This window comes from Syngnathus typhle, linkage group LG2 (genome assembly GCF_033458585.1).
Source record: "Syngnathus typhle isolate RoL2023-S1 ecotype Sweden linkage group LG2, RoL_Styp_1.0, whole genome shotgun sequence".
In the NCBI taxonomy this organism is placed as follows: domain Eukaryota; kingdom Metazoa; phylum Chordata; class Actinopteri; order Syngnathiformes; family Syngnathidae; genus Syngnathus; species Syngnathus typhle.
The window spans coordinates 18,373,787-18,395,849 of record NC_083739.1 but is presented as its reverse complement, the minus strand read 5'-3'; the positions used below and the strand labels follow the sequence as shown (position 1 = coordinate 18,395,849).

Here is a 22,063-nt window from a genome sequence, read left to right as displayed (position 1 = left end):
TATAATGCATAGATGCATTTATTTAGTCCAAAGTGTAAGTCATAAAAGGAGGCTTATCACAAATGATGGTGAACATAATGTGCTTTGAATTTGAAAACACATTTCAAGACTAAAGATGGACACTTAATCATTAACCTTCTTGTTTTTTCTACATTTCTTGGTGTGTTAAGTACCAGCACAAAATTATGTGAGAGCAGCAAAGAAGTAAAGTTCTAGCAAATAGCTGACTGTTCCACAGAAAATAAAATGGGTTAATGGTGGACTACAAATAAGCTTGGGGTTCACTGCTAATGAACAAGCTTTGTAATGTCATACCTTTCACCCTTCCCTCTGTTTTGCAGCTTGGAAAAAAGCACTCCCGAGGGAATAGATTTGCCTTTTCTCGCAGAGCTGCTGTCTGGCAATTTCTTTTGGGTGAGGGGGTTTGTTCTCCCACAGCGGAGTGGTTATTTTGAACTCTGCAGGGGTTGGAGGGCCAAAGCACAGCTAAGTGGCTCCTCTTGACCTCGGCACTGATATCCAAACTGTCTGCTCAGACAAATTTTACATGATCGCTCCTGCGAAAAATAGTTTTATCTGGTAACGCGGGCTTCAAAGAGAGTTGCCTTTGTGCCGTCACTCCGAATGACACATTAGTTTCTCCTTGCTGACACACTGACTGCACACTCGCCTTCCAGATTACTTCTGTCTGTTATTTGGCATGCCAGATGGTGGTGGTGGTGGGAGGGGGGGGGGGGGTCACATGAGCTAGTAAAAGGGTCTTGAATGATTTGAAATCCTGTTCCTCTAACTTATAAAAGCCGTGCATATTCCACTTACCACTATCTGTAAACTCTAGAGCCCAATCACTCATGTTATGAGCAGCTGAGTATGACTGGCATGGAATAATTGATTTTGAAATAAGTACTGTTGGCTTGGGAGTCATTCAAGTATACTGTTACGCTTTGACCAGCAAGAACATTATGAGATTGCATGTTCTCATCGTGCCTGCGTAGGTTCACGCCCACATTCTAAAAACTACTCGAAATTGTCCTTAGGTGTGATTGTGAGTGTGTATGGTTGTTTGTCTCTGTGTGCCCTGCGATTGGCTGGCAACCAGTTCAGGGTGTCCCCCGCCTACTGCCCGATGACCGCTGGGATAGGTTCCATCACGCCCGTGACCCCCAATGGATGGATGGATGGATGGATGGAAGCAAGCAAGCAAGCAACAATATATCTAACAGATGTTTTGGCTGTATAGACAGAGTAATGTTCATTTCTGATGAAAATGGTTAAAAAGGGTTTAATTTGGCTAAATGTCAATTATTGTAGTTGAACTATTTGGTGGTGTAGAACTGTCCTACGGGATACTGAAAGCTCGTAATATAGTTTTGTAGCCAAGTCGTAAGACATCTTTCATTGCAAACGCCGACCACAAAACAAAATTCGTGGAACATTCTTCTGCCAGTGTCAATCAAAGATAAACCTTATCTTTGCGAAGGGAGGGTAGTTGGATGGGATTTCATATTGGACAAGTGGTCGTAAAGTTGTGATTGGTAGGTAATCTCTACACACCCCTGCCCTTTTTTTCCCATTCTCTTTCTTTTCTTTGCGATGACACGAGGCTGCAGGTGTACTCTTTGTCCATAGGGTGGCAGTATAGAGAGGCTCACTAGCAAACTGAGCAGGATGAGCTTGCACCATGCAGGAAGCACACTACACAACCGCCCTTTTTCTTTGTTGCTTCCCTGATCTTGCACTAGATTGCTACACTCACGTGACACCCCAACACCGTTTCAGCCAGTACTAATCCACTCCTGGTTAAGTGTCAGGCCCATGTATTGTTTGGTTGTTTTATATAGTCCACAAAAGGATCTCTCTCTCTCTCTCGCTTCTCTCTCTCTCTCGCTTCTCTCTCTCTCTCTCTCTCTCTCTCTCTCTCTCTCTCTCTCTCTCTCTCTCTCTCTCCATTCCTTACAGACTGTTGTGTGTGTAGACTTGGTGACCTGAACTACTCTTTTTTTATTCCAATGAATGGGGTCCAGTGTTGCTTGCAGAATCAGACACACGGACTGTCCATGTGAGAACATAGAAAGCCTGTGGAAAAAGCAGGATGTGTAAAGACGCTCTGTGAACAAAAGTATCTGAAAGGTTTTTAAAGTATTCATCTTCAAGTTATTTGATGTTATAGTGTTTTACGTGGGTACAGTATTGCAATGCAGATTCTCAAAGCATTTAGTTATTATTATTTAGTTGGTATTTTAGTAATAGTACAAAAACCCAGCATTCCTAACTAACTAGCTTTTATGTGCACTCTATATTTAGTTATTGTGTTGAAATTCGCTAAAGGAAGTGATCCCCTTTTTTGCGGTATTGGCCGCTCCCTTGTTGCTGTGAATGTAAAAAAAACAACAAAAACACTCTCCCGTTAGAAATGTTAAGAATTGCCTAAATTGATAGTTTAAACCACAACTGTCCCACAAACTCTGATCCAAAATATTTCAATATGTAGTACACTATATCCCACCACCATTGCGGGGGGATACGTAAATCATACGTTCCAGAACACCCATGGCATATTCTTATAGCATTTACGGCAGTTGATTTTTTTCCAAAACAAAAACAATTCGCCGATAGTAAAATATTTCAATGTAAAGCACAGTTTTCATTTGTGTTTTGTTATGTTGGGTTGACTGTCGTGTCCATGTAAGATCATGTTTACTACTGGCGACGAAAGAGGGAAAAGAAATTACAAACGTGAGTCGTCCCTCTTCTGAACTGCATCCGTATGGAATAAGACTTACCATCATTCGCATTCACCAAAATGGCTCTTGTGATCGACTTTCCCTCTCGTGAGTAACTCGGCACAGACGTGACATATGTATCCTGCGAGTGTCTTTCTTTCCCTTAGTGTTTGCAAGGCTGCCAAATGGGAGTGTGGATAGCTTTGTAAACAAGATACGTGTGTGAGCCGAGACCTCGCGCTGATCGCCTGAAGGGAAATACCGTTCCTTGGCTTTACTTGCCATTTCACTGCTAATGCTCGTAAATTAACGTTCTGTCATGGTTATACGCTGTCTCTCCGGATGCCTTCCAGTGGACATCTTGATTATCGCTCAGTCTTTTGTCTCCCCCTCGATAAGACCACTAGGACATACTCACATATCCATGCCCACGACACTGCTAGAGTTAGTTGTGTAATTTCCTTGAGTTTCAAGGAGATTGGAAAGCGATTTTTTGTTTTAACTGCTTCCCTTTTTCTCAACTACCCTGAGGCGATCAGTGTTTTAATTAGTGGCGTAAGATCCTATTTTCCTCATTTAATTCTCGATCCACAAGGACTAACAGGGCCTTTTTAAAAATGCTTGCCGAGGACGGATTGAAAACCGTAAGTTGAAGCAGTCACACGGCATTTGTTCTTTATGGGTAGAATATGTGCGGTTGAGATAGTCTGCTTTAAAAGCTCCATCTGGAAAAGCTCTCTTTAACTTTCTAATGTAAGCAAGTCACTCTGTCCAATAGTGAAATTGCCCTCGCATACGTATTATGTTCCGGCGTCAAAGATTTAGTCATGTGTTAAAGTCCTCCTCAAGTGCACCACCTTCCGCCATAAAGCAAACCTTGCGCTCAGTTTACAAGTCTGTTCCTTTTTAGGCAAAGCAACCCCCCCCCACCTCCCTAACTTGTCGGCTCATCCCTGGTGAATGTATTAAATGAAGTTACAAGATAGGAGTACTTAAGAGGCCGGGGCCTCTGAGGTTTCTCTCAAGCTTGGCTCACTCATCCATGTCTGTTAACGCCCCCCCCCCCCCCCCCTTGTTTCGACTACGGGCTCACTTATTTTGTGTTTCTGAGGTCTTGCTTTGCCTCTGAGTGGGTTGTTGTGCGATCAGGCTAAAGCAAACAGTGCGTGTGCCTATGTGGGTTGATTGTGCCTGCCACAGCTTTTGTTAAGTATTTATTTATAATGAGTGCAAGTGGGGACAGCTTACTATGAAGTAATGTAACCGAGGTGGGAGGGGAATGCATTTTTGGACTTTGATCAGTGACTGAATAAATCAGAGTAGCTCATGTTTCAATATGTTTCATCAACGGAGATATGACGGTATCTTATCGATATCTTATGTTCCAATATGTTTCATCAACGGTGATATGATGATAGAGGCACCAGCTCAATTTGGAGAATTGTGGAGCAGCTAAATGTTAAAAACATGATGTAATCATATTGAGCATTTTTTGGTGCCGCGTGGATCGAAAGTAGTGTAGGAGGAGGTGCTCATGGGAGGCAAAAAGGGATTGTGATGGATTGTTTGAAAATTGAATAGAAATGAATAGACACAGTCAGCTTCTCAGATACATGCTTAGGCCTGTAGAATGTGGGACTGCTTCGCTTGTAACTGCACCGGTTGTCTCCTTTCATTATCGGTTAACGGTGCCCAACTTGACAGAGCCTTGTGATAAACAGAGGAGCTGTGAAATCCTGGAGGTGGAGTTCTCGTGGGCCCGATAATGGGATCTCATCCACCACGGGAACTGGCGCCCGTCAGCCCATATCCAGCTTTGCTCAGCAAAGCCGTGTCGTAGGATTTTTTGCCGCTCCTTCTCCTCTCCCGGGCCAACGTAAAGATGAGCCGGCACCACCCAATGTTGGGTAGCGTCGCGCTTTAGATTAGCTTAGTGTAAGTGCTGCTGTGAAGAGAGAGATTTTATTAGATGGTGTGTCATTGTGTAACAACATCCTGTCTGTGCTTGCAGTGATTCAACTATGGAATTGAGCCCAACAGAGAAGCATAGAGAACGTGTGGTTCTTTGTTAGGAAGTGACTCAAAGAGTGCAAAGCAAAAGAAATGGTCAAATTTGACCGAAGCTACCAGATTTTCTTTCCCTCTTGTTAGTTGTTTTATTTAATTTTTAGCCTTAATTAAATGGATTAAATTAATTTTAATTCGGGTTTTATTTAAATTTGAGCTTTAATTAATTTAATAGTCTTTCTGATTTAAAATAGGTGAAAAAAAGAATAACTGTCAACAGCATTATTATTACTGAAATGAAATACGTTTGTGTCATGATTGTGTGACGGGTTCATTCGCCTGACTCCATGCAGAGCACGTGGGTTGAGTGTAAACCTTTTCTGTCTTCACATTTGTCCTGTGCTTGACTCTAGACCAGTCCAAGGTGTAGTCCGTTTTTGGCACTAAGTCACCTGGGACAGGCCGCGTTGCCTGCAACCCAATCCTTGGAAAGTGGTGCACAGAAAGGATGGATAGATGAGAGGACATTTTCCAAATGTATATGTACAGGAGGTGTTCAATTGCATTGGCTCGACTACAAGTTCCAAAAGCGCTTGATCTCTGTTAAACAAAACATGGAATGTTTCATTTGAGAACCGTAAGTGGTGTTTTTCCAAATGAACGAAATATATAGAATTTAGAAGGGAAGTATGACTTACCACCAGAGCAGCGGGTAGAGCTGAAAGAGGTTGCATATAGGAGAAAACACCACCACCCCCGCCCCCTTGCCTCTATTGAAAAAGAGACGGCACACATGCTTTGTAGGACAATGAAGGATCCCCCCCCCAATGCACACACATACACTCACACATGAGAACACACTACCTTCAACTCAATTTCTATTGATCCCCACTGCCTGTCTCTCCTGCTCATGTTTGGCTTCTGTGCAAAAAGAGCCCATCGCGCTGACTATTTGCTTTGGTTAATTGGATTCTGACAGTGATCCAATATCGTGTTTTAGACAATGAAAATGTGTCAAACCACCTGCTCAATGAAATGGAAATACTGCTGTTGTTTCATAACTTAGCGCAGCCCTGCTGTTTTACCAACACTTGGGTAGGGCTGGATTGGATTGAGCTGTTTTTGTGGAGACAAAGCAAATTGTCATTTTAGCACTAAAATCCCCGTGAATACATTTGACGAGAGGCGCTCTGTAATTGTTACAATGGGACCATTTGTAATATTGTAAATGGACTAATCACGTGATTCTCCCTGCCCGTTTTTTAATGGGCAGGGTAACTAATTAATTCATTATCCCAAAATGCAAATGAGCTCTCCAAGCCTGAACAGCCTCCATTTGCTTCTCGCTGCCGGCGTGTCTTCCCACTCAAACAGGGGTGGGGGAACATTTGTGCACATTTTTAAAACAAACTGATAGGCCAGGTCAGCCGTAGATTTATTGATGTATTTATTCATTGTACTTAAATTTACAGTATATTGTCTGTATGAAAAAAATATATTCCTAAAGTATTTCACTTCAAATCCCGCAAAGCAGATCTCGTTGACCAGCCTATGCAAACATGCATGTATGGTGCCAATGTCGTTCCCCTCCTCTTGCGCCATCAATCAAACTGCCATTGTCTTGCCCTTGGTTATTATTTTAAATCTGCTCCACGATTTGGTTTCAACATATTTTGGTTTGAGTGGTGTCAAATTGAGAGGTGATGTGATCCGAGTGTTGACGAGCGCTGTTTTCACAATCGTTCACTCATTCCCTACTCCCTAGTCTTCTTTATCTTATTCCTACATAGCGGACCACATAATTCACTCCTTAGTGAAATGCAAAATAGAATTAAAAATACAATTTTGAACATTACCTGTGCATGCCTTTATTTGGCCATTGTCTAGTCAATCAACATCAGCTTATGCATGATGACAAAATATTGTTTCAAGATGACCTCATCCAACCATTTTCTGCTCATCCTCACTAGGGTCACACGTAAGTGGAGCCTATCCCAGCTGACTTTGTGTGAGTGAAGGGGGAACCCTGAATTAATTACAAGATGATTGCAGGGCACATAGTGGATATGCAAACATTCATTGTCACTCACCTCCACACCTATGGTTAATTTAGAGCCTCCGATCAAAATATTTAATATCTATATATATTTTTTTCCTTTAGTGGCTTCTGTAGCTTCTTGATCTACTGACCAAATCAGGAGTTTACAACTCACAGTGTATCTATCACTCTTTATCTTCTGGTGGTGTGATTTCACAATATGATTGCCTGGAAGTTTGTCAAACATTACAGCAGCATTAAAAACTTCCCATGGTGGAACAATAAAGGCTAAAAATATTTTTTTCCCCCGGGCATGTTCTGTGATGATTTTGTTACTCCATACAGCAAAACTATTCACTTTGCATCCCGTGAGCCACATGTGGCCCAGGACCAACTACAGAGTGAACCAGCCTGTGGGTCCAGCCTGCCTGAATTACCGTAATTTTCGGACTATAAGTCGCGGTTATTTTCATAGTTTGGGTGGGGGGGCGATTTATACTCAGGAGTGACTTATATATGTTTATTTTCACATATTTTTACTTGATCTTTAACACATCACTTACTTACGAGTATAGTTGACCACTTCACATGTTATTTTTAGTATAGTTGATCACTTCCCATTCTTTGATATCTTTATCTTGAACGTATTCAAAACATGAAAAATAGAGAGAAAAAATCAAATAAAGTAATTAACACTTTAAAGCGCCATATCCTCTGGACATGTCCTCTGTCACCAGGATGACATAAGGGACGAGAAATTTGATCGATGGATTTAATGATTTGGAGTGACACAAATGGTTTGATAATATTGTTGTTTATGTGATAGTTATTTAAAATATAGTTTATATATCATTGAATGGGCCTGTGGAATAATTTGAACTGCGGCGCGGCACACGGCATTGTTGACAAAAGACGATCGATGGATTTAATGAATTGGAGTGACACAGATGGTTTTATAAACGTGTTATTTATGTGATAGTTTTTTTAAAATAACTGAATGTTACGTCAGGCCCGTTCATAGTTCCTCGTTTGTGTTTGTCACGTTAGCATACCGTATCGTTTAGCCTGTTGTTGCTCGTTCATGTCTGTTCTTGGTGTATAAAATAATAAATTGCCCCCCAAAATGCGACTTATACTCCGGAGCGACTTATATATGGTTTTCTTTTTTTTTCTTTTGGGCATTTTATGGCTGGTACGATTTATACTCCGGAGCGATTTATAGTCCGAAAATTACGGTAATTGCATTCAAGAGATGCAGAGGGTATCTCAGTTCGCAAGATTTTAAAAAGAAATCCTACAGTTTTTGATACCACGAATATCCGTTTCAACTTTGAAGCGTAAAATTAACAATGAAAACTCTTGACTTACTACATTTCTTGGTTTCAATATTTGAGACAAATTAATTTGAATTCAATAGTGCTGCTATACAAATTCCTGGCGTAAAACACAGGCGTGACCTCCACAAACCTTCGCTTGTGGGCCACCGTACTTGCCATTAATGCAAACGCGCATGCGCGGTGCCTAAAACCCCTCAACCCACCACTTACCACCGTCTTGCCCATGAGAATTATTTTAAATCTGCTCCACTCTCTTTTTGTGTCTCGTGTTGAGTTGAAAGGTGATTGTGTCTAAGCGAAGACTAGGTCAGCCATGTGTATGCGTCTGCTGAACAGCTGAGGGGGAGGAGGGGGGGGGGGGCTACAAGGACTGTGTGTGTTTGTGCGCGTGTGCGCGCGCATAAAGAAGTGAAGCACAAGAGGAGGGAGAAGGAGGGGAGGGGGGCGTGTGTGCATGTGAGAGTGTGTGTGGAAAAAAGGAAGCGGAGCCTGTAAACGGCAAACTCACCGCTTTCTTTTTGCCCCCCAAGCAACCAGCAGCTACGGGTTACTTTTTGTTCCCCCCCGCCCCCTTCTCGTCGTCGATGAAAGAGCGAGTAGGAATACTTCGAACCGGGCTGGGGGGGAGGAGGTGCCGCCGAACCCCGCTCTCGCTCGTCTCAGCCCAGCTCGCCTCGTTGCCTTCGGACCTAGGAGCGAGGTGAAGCTGCCTTTTGTGGAAACAAGTGCCGCTCGCCTCAGCTCCCTTTGCTTGCGGCCAGTGGGGGTTTATTAACGTAAGGGATAAAAAAAAAAAAAAAGTCTGCTTTGTGCGTGTGTCTGGATTTGGTGCGGCGAGTTGGTTGGGTCATCCCGGGCGAGGATTTAAAGTACTTGTTTGCACCGAGACTCTTCAAGAATCAGCAGACTGGCGGGTGAGTCGTTGAACGTTGTTTGTGTGTGTGTGTGTGTGTGTGTGCGCGCGCGCGCGCGTGTGTGTGTTAGGGAAGGAAGGAGGTGGGCCGCCAGCGTGTGTGTGGAATGAGAACTATCTGATGACTAAATCCAGGTGGCATTTACATTGCGCACCTAAATTGTTGTCTTTATTACGGGTGCAGCGAGTGCGTGTGTCACATGATCTGTTGTGAGTAAAATGAAAGTTGGTTTCAGTTGTTGTAAGACTTGGCTGCTGTTCTGATCAGAGGATGCTTTTGCAAGGGGGGGAAAACCACAAGTAAGTATCTCTTTCCACTGTTCCAATACTAGAGCGGGATTTCCCCAAGTTTAACCGATTTAGCTGTGGGATTGCAACTGTCATAATAGAAAGTCGGTGACTGTTATGGGAGGGAAAGGACTGTGCCTGTAAATGGTGTGTACCGTTTGAAAACTGTTGAAGGGCCACCAGATTAACTTGACTTCCCCCTTCAGCACCCCGGAGGCTATGAACTCTGGCCCCAGCACATGCAGCTCTCACTGTGGGGGTGAAAAGAAGAGGGGTTGTGCCTGTTGCTGGGGGGGTGGGCGCTTAGTTGGTGGGATGTGTGTATTAAGGGGGGCAGATGAGGATTTGAAAGCAGACCAAATTATTTGTCTGAAAGGAAGCTCATCTAATGTTTTCCAGTCTATGAGAACGAGAAGTTTGTGTGTGAACGCAGTGGAGTCAAAATTGGTCATAGTGAGGATTCATGTGACAGCAGTCAGATGTCATAGCCGCAGCAGGGCTTGTGGCCACATAAGCACAAAGAAGAAAGAACTCAAAACAAGCTGGGTAGTGATTGCCTCCACTCGCTGCCATTGTAAAAACAATTTCTTCCCCCCTCGTCAAATGTTTCGCCCAACTCAGATGTTGCATTGCTAATTATGAGGCGCTAATCTCTAACGTGCCTGCCTGGCTTCTTGTATCCCCCCCCCCCCCACACACACACACTACCGATGAAGACGAGCAACCTCTCGTTTAATGATTCAGATGTGATTAATCTCCTGGTGTTAGGAGACGCAGTGTGGGCTCGCCTTGTAGATAACGACATGTTATTTGAATGTAAAGGACATTTAAGCGCTCAAAAACGGTCTGACTAGTAAAGGGGAGCCTGTGTTATAAAAGTCGTAGAGGAATGTAGCTGTGTGGCATTGTATAAACACCAGGTGCAGTTCTGGTTAAACATTTGACTGAGGCTGACTTAGAACCGCGTCACATTGACATTGTTTCATCAGACTTTCTTTTCATATCGTCAATATGGCGCAACTACTCGACACAATAGTTGGCATTATCTGATTTATTCAGAATTTACGCACAGTGGTTGTATCACAAGTGATACGATGTTACCACAGATCGCTTTGTTCCTGTTTTATCCAATCCCAATAAAAAAAAAAAAATATTCCGCCTCTCAATTTTTTTTTGCTGCCAAAATGTTTTTACTTTATACTTGAATGAGTGTTTTCCAAACACTCTTGTGCTTTATTTAACTATTGACACTTCTGTTGGTGAGCAAATGAAATGTTCAATCAGGAGATTAGTTCACTTCTGTTCTGTTCATAGTTGTGTGAATAGGCTCTTAGAGCAGATGCATTCCGTTCTTACAATTTGAAACAGATTCTTCCCGTCTCCTCTATTTAGTTTCACGACTTGCAGACAGGTTGAAACAGGAAGTGGTCTTCCATGTTAAGAATATATCAGGAGCAAAACCACACCATTATACCGCTTATATTACTGTCTAATGTTATGTTTGAAATGTAGCACTGGTGTGCCCTTTGATCCCGGTCCGAATCCTCTCGGTGCGGTAGGTGTTCGTGAAAAGTAAGGGAGGTGAAGTAGCAGAGTGAGTCAGCTCTGCACAAACAGCACTTATAGCAGGGAGCTGGTAAACATTCGACTCACACACTGGCACATGTTTGAATGTCACCTCTGAGGAATCTGACATCTGTATCAAAGAGGCTGTTTCCGAGCATGGACAGGAGAGAAAGAGGGGGAGACGGGCCGCTTAGAGGCAGATGAATGTTTGACAGAGAACTGGAAAAATATTATTGAGTGTGTTCACACAATGGCCCTGCTGGGATTGCACCACACTGTGTTCGCTGGCCCTTTTTCCTTCCTGTGACAGGACGATGGCAGCTGCTGGCTGGTACAAGAAGAAGAAGAAGAAGAAAAATATCTAGAGGTTGTCATCATTTTTTTTTTCTCATCGCGAATGATGTAATACACAAAGAATTGGAGGAAAGAGTTGTAAATGATGCAATGGTGACATGCCTCTCATTTTCTTTCTAATATCCAAGGTCCTCTGGGATCTACATCTTTTTTCTTCACTTTGTTAATACCGTAATTTTCGGACTATAAGTCGCACCGGAGTATAAATCGCACCAGCCATAAAATGCCCAAAAAAGTGAAAAAAAACCCCATATATATGTATATAAGTCGCTCCTGAGTATAAATCGCCCCCCCACCCAAACTATGAAAAAAAAACCGCGACTTATAGTCCGAAAATTACGGTACCTCGGATGGCAATATTTCAATTACATGTAAATTACCCAATTGTTACAGTAGTCGTTGATGTGAATGAGGAAAAAAAATGCTTTGCCTCACGGGGGAAAAAACAGAACAATTAAAACCATTTGTAATATACTGGTTAGATAAATATCTGATTACTACCGTCTGTTTGGCTGCTTGGTTACACACACATGCACACACACACACACACACACACACACATAACCCCCTGTCACCCTCCCACTTTTGACCTCAACAATGCAGGATTTGCGCGAGCTGCCTCATCATAAAGAGAGGCAGAAAATCAATGAGAAGCCTTAGTTTCCATGCCATTGTTGCCATCATTGCCATCCCCCTACAAGCAGCCAGACATGCTTGTATGAGGGACTCGGGGCTTTTACACGCCACTGTTTGGAACTGAACAAAACAGATGAAGAATTGCTGTCATTTTGGAAGTTTGTTTACGTGGCAGTTACAAACATTTGAAAGCGATAGCAGCTCCAAAGACGGATCCAGTTAAGGTGTGCATCAGTGCATGATATAATTGATAATAAAAATAACAATCGCCACTTACGTCAATGCTGAACTAGCATTCTTATTCATTGGCTATACATGTGAACGATCCATTTCAACTGGGCTGGCGAGTTAATGTATTCTAGTCATTGTCTCAAGAGAAATTCTATTTACACAGCCGTATATTTTGGTAGCGCGCCGCAATGAAAAGCAGATTACAGCTAAACGTCATCCCAACAGCAATCAGGAAGTAAACCAGGTTTGACTAGTTTTAAATGTTCTTGGCCGCAGCGGCATCTTGGACCCTGCTATTGTGTCCATTTGTGTCATGTAACTTTACACTGAGAAAGGTTATTCAAAAGCCTTTTTACGGATGTGAGTAGTGTTTTGCTGCAACATAGAGCTGCTCTGTTGTGAAGCAAACACTAATCACAGTTATTTTGGCAAGAACTGAAACCACAATGGTAAATCCTCGCAGGTTGCGGTTCTCCAGTGAGCCAAGTCCATACTTGTCACATATTTGATGTAGCACACATTAAAGGATGCTAAGGAGGCATTACTTTCTGCCGGGTGAATACAGAACCCGAGCATGATGAAGAAGTGGCGTTGTGCTTTGATTGTTCATAAAAATTTCCATCTAATTTGTTGTATGCACAGTGGAAAGGCCGATATGTTTAATTAACATAAACCCCCTGAGCCACGAATGAGTGAGAAATTGCCATAATTGAAAACAGGTCCTATCTTCTTTCCTCCCCTCTGTGTGTGCACATCCTTGAAGCAGCTCAGCTCATCGGAGGGCACTTTCACACATGTTAAGTGTGTGTGTGCGTGCGTGTGTGTGTGTGCGAGCGAGAAGGAGAGAGAGAGAGAGAGAGAGAGAGACATCTGGCTCTGTTAAAGCCAGTACGCGGTCATAAAGTGGAATGGCGATCCCCACGGGGCTACCTGCGCTACCTGAACACCGTGGTACGGCGCCTCCTTGTCCCTGCCTATTGACATCCCATCTGACAGCGGCTCTGTGGTGTCAACACTCAGGCTTGACTTTACAATCATGAGAGATAAAGCAACAGTAATATTCATTGTCAGGGCACTAAAGCAGCTATCGTTAAGACTTTAATGTGTGTTTTTATGGAGCGCCCCCAATTGTCCGCAATTTAATCCCTCAAAGAAGCATGCAGTCGCCCTTCGGGAGGTTCTCCGACAAACATGTTTTTCCTATCCACACTCTCCACTTTCCTGTACCTACCTCCTGATTCGTGAGCAATTGTTACAAAATATGATCATCAAGTAAGCGCAGCGAGGAAGCAAGCGTCCACGCTGAGCATCCGTATCCTATTTTAGCGAGTAAACATTTAATGCGTTTAAATGTATCACCGCTTTATTTATGCATAGAACCTGCTGTTAACTCTGAATTATACATTAGCCCATGAATAATGCATCTGTGCCATCCCGTAATGATTACTCGCCAGGCAACGAATGGTAATATTTGCTGATACATTTAGCCATTGATCTTGCTTGTGTTTAACCAAGCTGATAGAAATGATGTTGCTCTATTTTGTCTTGAGGGAAGGGGGACTTCTTTTTTTTTAAAAGGAGATAATCAAAAGCAAGCTAATTGCTGTTTTCATTTAGCGATGTCTTTTGGAAATGACAAGTAACCTCTTAGGGATGGAAACAAAATGGATGTAGCCTTTCAGAGCACGCACACACATTTGCTCTCAATCTCATATTTCGAGATGTCATTTCTTCCGTCATTACAAAGCTCTCTGAATGGCCCACACTTTCTCCTGGCTGCTCTTAAAATGAGTTATTCATCCCAAGATTTCAACAGATCAATGTCCAATTACAGTTTTGTCTTTACTAGCTTGTAGCCATTCCAGGATGGAGTGTGTTTGTTTGAAGTGCGCAGTCTAGACTTTTTCTGCTGGACTGGTTGGTAATTTAACCTCTTCTTCGAAAAGGTTCTTTTGATACTCGTCTTTATTGGCGGTGGATTTAACAGCTGCGCCGAGCCAGATTATTGGCACATTATCCGCATACTGCTGTGAGTCTCTCATTGCCTTAGTCGTGATACACGTGCGTACACACACGCACGCACACACTACCAGTAACCCGTTACAAATATATTGCTTGACCACACTGAGAAAAGATTAACTGGTCTACTCACTTATTTGATTAGGCGTGAGGGTGATTTTTATTTGTCACCCTGGCAACGTAAATTGGAAAACACGACGGCAGCCTCCTTTCTATTTATGGAGGAAGTGCTGGAGCATTTCAGACTATCACATCTGGAAGACTCTTCTCAAAGCCGCAATGAATGGCTTTGTCACTCATTTGCACTTGTCAACTTGTACCCACAAAAAATCCAACATTCAGTTGCTGTGTGGGAGTGATAGACTCCATCCAAACTACCTCAATTTTCCACTTAAGCAAAATGACAGGCAAAAGGAAATAAGACTTAACACATAAGCGACAAATGCTATTTTAAGGCACTTTTGTTTACATTGAGCAGGGTGAGGTAACGCTTATTTTAAATCTCCGTGAAGTAAAAAAATGGTATCTCAATATGTGGTGCAATATATTCAAGGGCGATACATTTTTAAATGTTAGTTTGATTTGGGTTTGTTTTTGTTACACATTCCTACTAACTGGCTAATTGGACACTGTAGTGCTAGCAATAACAATTAACCGGCGATTATGCTGCATAATACTTCTTCATATCAGGACATCAGTTAGTGCTTTTAGCTGCCCAAATTAAACTGAAATGGTGCAAAACAGTTAACGCTATCTCAAAGTAATGATTTGCTAGAGTCATGGAACTGTATCAATTGGATGGCTGCCAATATTCTAACCACTAATAATGAATGATTAAGGCATATAGCAGTCTGTTCCGTGGACCCGGTCATAATGAGAGCACCTTACAGAGATCACCAGTGGCCTTGTTCCTGCAAAAATAATGAGGTAGACACTCTGAGCTGCCCCAGGCTGCATGTCAGGGGCTGATCTCTCTCTGAACCGGCAAATCATGGAATGTTTTTTTTTTCCTAATGCTAAAAAGACAGGCTAATGGCTTTTCTTGATGTGTGTGTGTACGCAAGAGTGCTTACAGCATTGCTAGCATTCATTCACAAGCTCATCTAATTGGGTTGATTGTCAAGCAGAGAGAGCGAGAGTGCGTTTTGGGGGAGGGGGTGAGCAATTTTCAGGAAGCGGTGACTGCACAATCCAAATATGTAAACAAGAAGTGAAAAGATTTGAAATCACTATGTCGATACCACCAGCGTGTTTCCGTTGGCGGCTATAGCTTTTGAAAAAGGAAATAGCCAAGCTTTGCCTAGACATGCGCGTTTAAAACATGTAAACCACACGCGGAAAATGGGAGCGCTTGAGTAAATCATTCACTGTGACCGTGCGCCATAAAACAAAGAGAGGGGAGAGTTAAAGGCAACAGATGCTCACATGGTTTGATTGTGCTTATTGGAGCATGACCTCTCCAGTCTAAACAGTAGACAATGACGCTGTGTCTGGCTAATACTCTGCCACTCATCTGCTCTCCAGAGGCATTTGCTGTTTTTCGTTTCTGTTCATGTTTATGCATTTATCTAGGGATCTTATATCTTTTTTTTTTTCTTTTTTTTTACACAATCTTTTTGTTTTGTTTTTGCCCATGCTTGCAGCACATTTACAAGCTTCTGAATATAATGAAGTCCCCCACCCTCCCCTATTACTTGGGGATTGAGACAGAGCCAGGCTGTGATTTCTGCAAATAAATGACACCCACCACCACCCCACCGCCGCCAAAATGATGCCATTTGTTGTGGGAGATAGTTACTAATTACCAATATTAAACATTTAGCCTGTAAACAAATACTCCTTAAACACTTTTAACACTTTTTTAAACCTTGCTGTACTGTACAGGAGAGGGCTGGGCAATTAATCAAATTCAAATTGACATTGCGATCTAATACAATTGCAGGCTGCAATTTGGAAAAAAAGAAAACAGCTTCATTTTAGTTGGCTTTTTCATTTTTTCTACATTTTCTTCATTTATTGATATAGTGGCTGGATGAGTTCAGTGTTTAATAAGTGCAGTCGACATGTTTACATATTGTTTCATGAAACAGATTTGTTAGCATTATTGTTGGAATCTGATTGACTGATTATGTGACGTACTGAATTACGTTTACACCACTCTTGTTTGGTAAAATTTTAAGTCTTCGTCACAAACGCTTAAAAGACTTCTTGTCAAAGTGTCAACAACTCTCATCAAAGTAGTTAAATAAACCGCCCTTCATATTAATTCATGGTTCATTTGTCTTTATTTTAGCATAAGCCGTAAAACCAAAACAATGATGATACTCTTTATTGTAATGCAGATTCAATTACTGATCGTGATTGTTACATTATACAGGTGAAGATAATCTTGAAAAAAAAAAAAATCACACATGAAATGGCAATGTTTTTAAAAATAGTTCAATCCCAGAACCATCATAGAGCAAATGACACATTCTCTCACCGGTCTCTGCATTGCTTTTTCCATGGAGTGAAGACATGGCCTCCACTTCCTCACTTCAAGTAGCATGTTAGAAAAAAATGAAAACAATCGACATTCTCGAGGAAGCTGGTTTTTAAATTCTTGTTCTCCAAGTACCGGGCTACCAGTATAAACAATGCAACAAAATTGCGTTTGGCGAGCGGTGGAATGGACTATTTAGAGATAAATATATATTGCAGCAACTAAGTTCCTTTGTGTGTTGCTGTTTTATCTTACTGTAGGAGGAGAGGCTTTAGGGAACCATATGCTGTTCTGTTCATTTGAGTGCTCATTGTTCAAGTGTGTTTTATGAACTTAGTGCTGTTGCTGGCGCGTGTGTTAACTGTGAGAAGATCGAGATAGACTTGTGTTTGCTAGCTAGCTGAGAGTCATTTTTAACAACTGTAACTTCCGATAGAAGATTGTGAGTCCCTGGTAGGGGAAGGGGAAGTGCTGATAAATGTGGGTTACGTTCTGACACCAAAAAATGCGAATGGGAGAATTTGCGGTTCCTCAAGTGCGAAAGCGTGGGGGTTGACTGTTCTCACCTTTAGACAATACAACTTGTAATGTTTTTCCAGATTTGATTTAGCAAGCAACTCTAGTTGCATAAATGACAAAGCCGGCCAACAGTAACACGACTATGACCGTGTGGAATGACTACATTTGCTAGACAAAGACCAGCTCTGAAGCAGGCCAGTTTGCCCACATGCCTTTCTGAAGGCCAACGTCTAGCGTTGGGGCAGTGATGTGTGGCCATGGTCCACCAAGCGCCACACTTGACTTCATCTTGACATGGGACAGTTTGAAGTGATAAAACCCTGATCTGGCGTGAGATTCCCCTGTGGGGTGTGAACTAAGGCTGAATAACAATAGCTGCATCCAACCAGCTTGACTCATCAGCAGATTAGTTCAACAAGAAAAAAGCACAATGGTGCTGCTTGCTGGCAGTTATTTTAAACAGGAAACGTGAATGACTTGACAGTTTTTGAAAATACCCATTCGACAGACTCCAGTGTGCTTATCTACGCAGGACTAGCAATTGATTAGTCGGGCAAATGAGTAGAGGTCTGTTATTTTACTCTAGTTTTTAAGAACGAGTCTAAAGGTCATGTTAACACCCACTCATGAGCAGTGCAGTTTGCAAACATGTGCTTCTCAGGGTTAGTGTGAGTCATGGCGAGACCGGACACCTGTGTCCTGGGAATCTGGACTGGCCACGGTCCCCCCAGGGCCCCACCCCACCCGCCCACCCCGCCTCTTGGTGTTCGCGCCATACACCACTTGCTCCGGTGCACCCCGCCACCCCACCACAGAGGCTTATCTTGCTAGCATAACAAAGCTAACAAAGAGGATTGAAACCAATAGGATACACAACATAACTCCTCGTCCAAACAGGGGGCCTTTGTCCAGAGATCGTTGGAGAGGACATCATAACGAGGGAGGAGTTGTAGTACCAGGCAGGCTTTTCATCCTCAAACGCTCAGTATGTTGTTGCTGAAGGAGATCCCTTTCCTGATAAGGCTTCACAGAAAGGTATTCCTCTGGGACCGGGTCGTTGAGGGATTTCTACAGTTCTACCGTGTGCTGATTAAAGGAACACTTGTAGATAAGCCCTTTTAAAAACAGCCCATTGTTGTGTGCGGCGTGAAGGGAAGACTCATGATTTGGATTTTGGAATGGTTCTCACCTTGGCGTGATCTGCCACTCTGCTAGGATAAATAATTAATGACAACATTGGGGGGCTGAAATAGAGCTATTACATACTAGTGCTGAGAAATGGACCGTCTATTTAGAGCCCATACTTTCCCATAAGGCCACAGCATTAGTAGATACTCCAGCTCAAGGTTATTAGTGTGTGTGTTTTATTCTTGAATCCTCCATGAAATCCATGCCCTTTGTGTACGTGTGTGTGTGTGTCTCGCACAGGTTAATATACAGGGATACTGTTATGGCACATGTCACTTGAACTAGAGGTGGAACAGCATTTGCCCTTCACTTCCTTGGATTTGCGCCGTTTGCACCGCTCGCCCTCTGGGCTTTTGTCTCGTGTTGTTTATTTTTCCATAAAAATGGAGTTCATCATTGGTAAGAGGTTGTTGTGGTGGTGTGTAATCTTTTAACATCTTTGGACTGAATCACGATGAAGGTTAACGGGGCTCGGGCTTGTCTGGATTCAGCCTTCCTGTTTACTCATTGCACGATTGCAACTACTTTCACCTTTCATGTTTCCCTCTTTTGGGTCACACCGCGGCTCTTATTCCATTTCACTGAAGCTTCCCTGCAGCTTCCAACCAGCCTTGTGAGTGGTGTGCATTAACATCTTAGGTATCCGTGTAGGAAATAGCTGGGTAAACACGACGCAGTTCTTGAAGCACTTGCCATTCCTGGATACCAGCAGCCCCTTTTCAGCCTGCACAAATGAGCGCCAAGATCAGTAAAGCTCTTAGTGTGAAAACGTTTCGGATCAGGCTTGGCTCATCACCGATTGTCCGCACACATATTTAAAGGAAACAAAAATGATATCAAGGCAGGCCCGTGTCCTGTTGCTTGTGTTTCCAGCTGCTCAGATTTCCACGGACACATCAATTAAGAGGCATTTCCTACTCGTGCTTGGTTTGCCCTGCTGAGTAGCAAGCGAGGAGACGGAAGCGGGGAACTGCTGCGTAAAGTGATCCAGCCAGTTTTGCTGACTGAAGAAGAACGTTGTGCTTTCTTTCCCTCCAGCAGAACCACCGGCATCATAAATAAGCGAAGAGCATGTTTTTAGAGAGATAAACTGTGTTGGCTTTGATAGCGAGCAGAAAGGAAGGGTTTGGACCCTTTGTTTGAGAAAGCGAAAGGCAGACTCTTTAGTGCCCCCTTGTCCCTCACATTAATTATAATTTGATGGTAAGGAAATAAGAGCGGGTCACATTATGAGGCATAATTATTCATTGCAGCTTTTGCCCTCACTGAACCACCCCTCCACTCTTGTGCTCAGTGAGGAAAGCGGCGGGCCTGTCAATTGCCCCCCCCCTCCCCCAGCTTTTCAATAGAGAGGACAGGAGGGAGCAGGGTGAAGGGCGCCATTTGCCCCTGTGATATATGAGGAGCGACAGCAATGTACGTTAGGTGCATCTGAAAGAAAGACAGAAGGTCAAGGTGCATTACACTCCGGCCATTTACCAGCCCAACGCACAAGCCGACCCCGCACTGCAAATACAGTAATGTTTGCGCGTGCGTGTCCATGCGTCAATGGCCTACACATTTTAAGATTGAAACGTGTGTCAACAAAGATGAATGCACCACTGTAGTGAATGTGCTCTCTGTGGCTTTTTGTACGCTTGCAGATGCAGCGAGGAAACTGTTTGAACATTGACCGTAGCTCCCCAAAACCGGCTTTTCCCTCGGAGATGGCAGAAGTAGTTGAAGCCCATTTTCTGTCCATAAGCGTAGCCGTGATGTGCGCTAAACATGACACTAGCTCGACATTACAGTTGAAGAAGCTCTGACGTTCAATTCGAGTCACTAATCAACCTCCAAATTGTTCTGATTTTGAAAGCACCCCATAAATAAATAATGTAAATAGATAATTTATTTCGGCACTGGCAGCGATAGAAGGGCTTGGGGTGGGGGCATTCAAATTCAGAGGACCCAAAGTATTTTGTACATCGAATGTTGTGTAAATTGCTTCAGCGCTAAGGAAGGACTGAAAATGTTCTCGAAAATGTTCAAGGTTACTTAACGTTTTCACTGTCATTTATTAGCTGTCGTTTATGGTCCAGTGAGAGAAAGAGAAGCCAGAAGAAAAGACTGCTGTGGTCAAAGCCCAACATTAACATTCCAGAAATATCTGAGGCTTATTCACAGCCTCTCTCATGCTCTGCCGCCACTTTTTGAAAGCGTCAGGACTGAAGTCAGCTGTGTTGTAGTCTCGTTGGACTGTGTACAGTAGAGGATGTAATGAGTAATCTTAACCATAAACATGCCTTGTGTGGGTGTGTGCTCGGAGAGAAACAAAACATGTGCCATCAGATCAACCGAGTCTCAATATCGCACTCAAAGGGCTCGAGTCTAATCTGTCGATGATCTGCACGCTGTAGTGTTGCACTGCGAAGCTGATTGTTCTTGGCTCCCTCTGGTCATGTTTTAGAAAAATAATTGCCTGTTACAGCTTCTGTGTGTTTTCTAGTGAAGAGCTAAACATTCGCTTGCGCTGCAGGTCGTAAATCACGCCTCCTTCAAACATTTTTTTTTTTTTTTAAATTAACTAGCCTACCTATATGTATGTAGGTGGCCTGTGTCTTTGTGGCTTAGTACTAAAATGGCACTGCTGCTGTAAGAGGCCCAGTCGTGAAGGCTACATGTTTTATGAGCTCTCCTCAAAGGATATGAAGTACTGAGCTCAGATCCTGCTTGTTCCAGCAGTGTTTTCATCACTCTTGGCCACTTCCCAGACTATTTCTTTTTTATGTGTGTGCAACGAGGAAGTAAAAGCACATCCGGCAAGAGAGCGTATACCTCGCCACCAAGTTGATAGCCGGGCTTTATAAATGGGGACTATTTGCACGCCGCGGTCACAATGAGGAGATTCATGATTTTCTCCTCATGAGCATTTCAGAGGGCACACTCCTCATTGTCGGGGATCAGCGGCCACCACGGCTGAGATGGTGGGTGTCGAAGCTGAACCCAGTGAATATTGCGCTCCCCCCACCCAACCGCTTTAGGGAGCCATTCTTTTCATTGCGCAAGCAAACTGTCAAACCGGGAAGGTTGGCTGACAGCGTCTTGCTGTGTCTCGTCCGCCGTGATTTGTGAGTCATATCTCTGGTTGCGACAATGCTGTTGCGCTAACATAAAGGCCAATGAACATGTTTGGAAGATGGATCTTTTCTTGTATTGTTTTGAAAGGGTTACGGTCGGTTGGGGTCTGAAAACAGGCTTCTCTAATTAGAGGTAATATCATCCTATGGTGCTGCTGAATAGGGCGTTTGTCCCTCGGCCACTCCCAACCATCTGCTCAACGATTGTGTGCAAACTTTCCCCTCATTGTAGCTCGCTAATATCTGTTTGGGAATGCTTTAATGCACTGACCTACTAATTTTGTTTCTAGGCGATATTAGCCAAGACACCCTTCAGTGCTGCCAGTCTCAAGCCTCCGAGCTGTCTCATCTGTCACGTCACTCTGGGTGCTAGCTGGAGGATGTAGGGCAGCCTCATGAATACATTCCTTCCCCTCCTCACCACGCCCATTTAGGCGACCAGTTGTACTTGAACTCTTGGATAAGATCATTAAAAGGACAATCGGATCGGAGAGAGAAAAGCTGGGCTGTTTGATTGCTCAATATCAAGAAGTGGCTTGTGTGTGAGTGTTGCAATATTAAAACCTCCACTGACAGACAACAAAACCAAAATACTTTTTCACCTCCACCTGATTGATTAAATTTCACATTGACATTTTCTATTCCA

The 22,063-nt window shown here is 43.1% G+C and overlaps 1 protein-coding gene and 1 long non-coding RNA gene across 11 annotated transcripts in view; one reads left to right on the top strand and one right to left on the bottom strand.

The window, feature by feature from the left end:
* The window catches only part of rerea (arginine-glutamic acid dipeptide (RE) repeats a), a 117,047-nt gene that overhangs the window by 34,480 nt on the left and 60,504 nt on the right, over positions 1 to 22,063 (top strand). The window contains exon 1 of one of the 10 annotated variants that reach the window (XM_061300500.1): positions 2,710 to 2,831. The exons of 2 other annotated variants lie outside the window; for them this stretch is intronic. The gene's annotated coding sequence lies outside the window, so the exon portion shown is untranslated. Of the gene's footprint in view, positions 1 to 2,709; positions 2,832 to 3,042; positions 3,368 to 8,575; positions 9,020 to 9,066; positions 9,319 to 11,182; positions 11,240 to 22,063 lie in introns of those variants that run through there. 7 more of the 10 variants (XM_061300508.1, XM_061300528.1, XM_061300465.1 and 4 more) reach the window with 7 other exon arrangements.
* Positions 3,844 to 8,541, bottom strand: LOC133168892 (uncharacterized). Its single transcript, XR_009718329.1, has 3 exons — positions 5,429 to 8,541; positions 5,106 to 5,214; positions 3,844 to 4,668 (listed from the first exon to the last, which is right to left on the bottom strand). It is a non-coding gene; the product is annotated as an uncharacterized LOC133168892 (long non-coding RNA).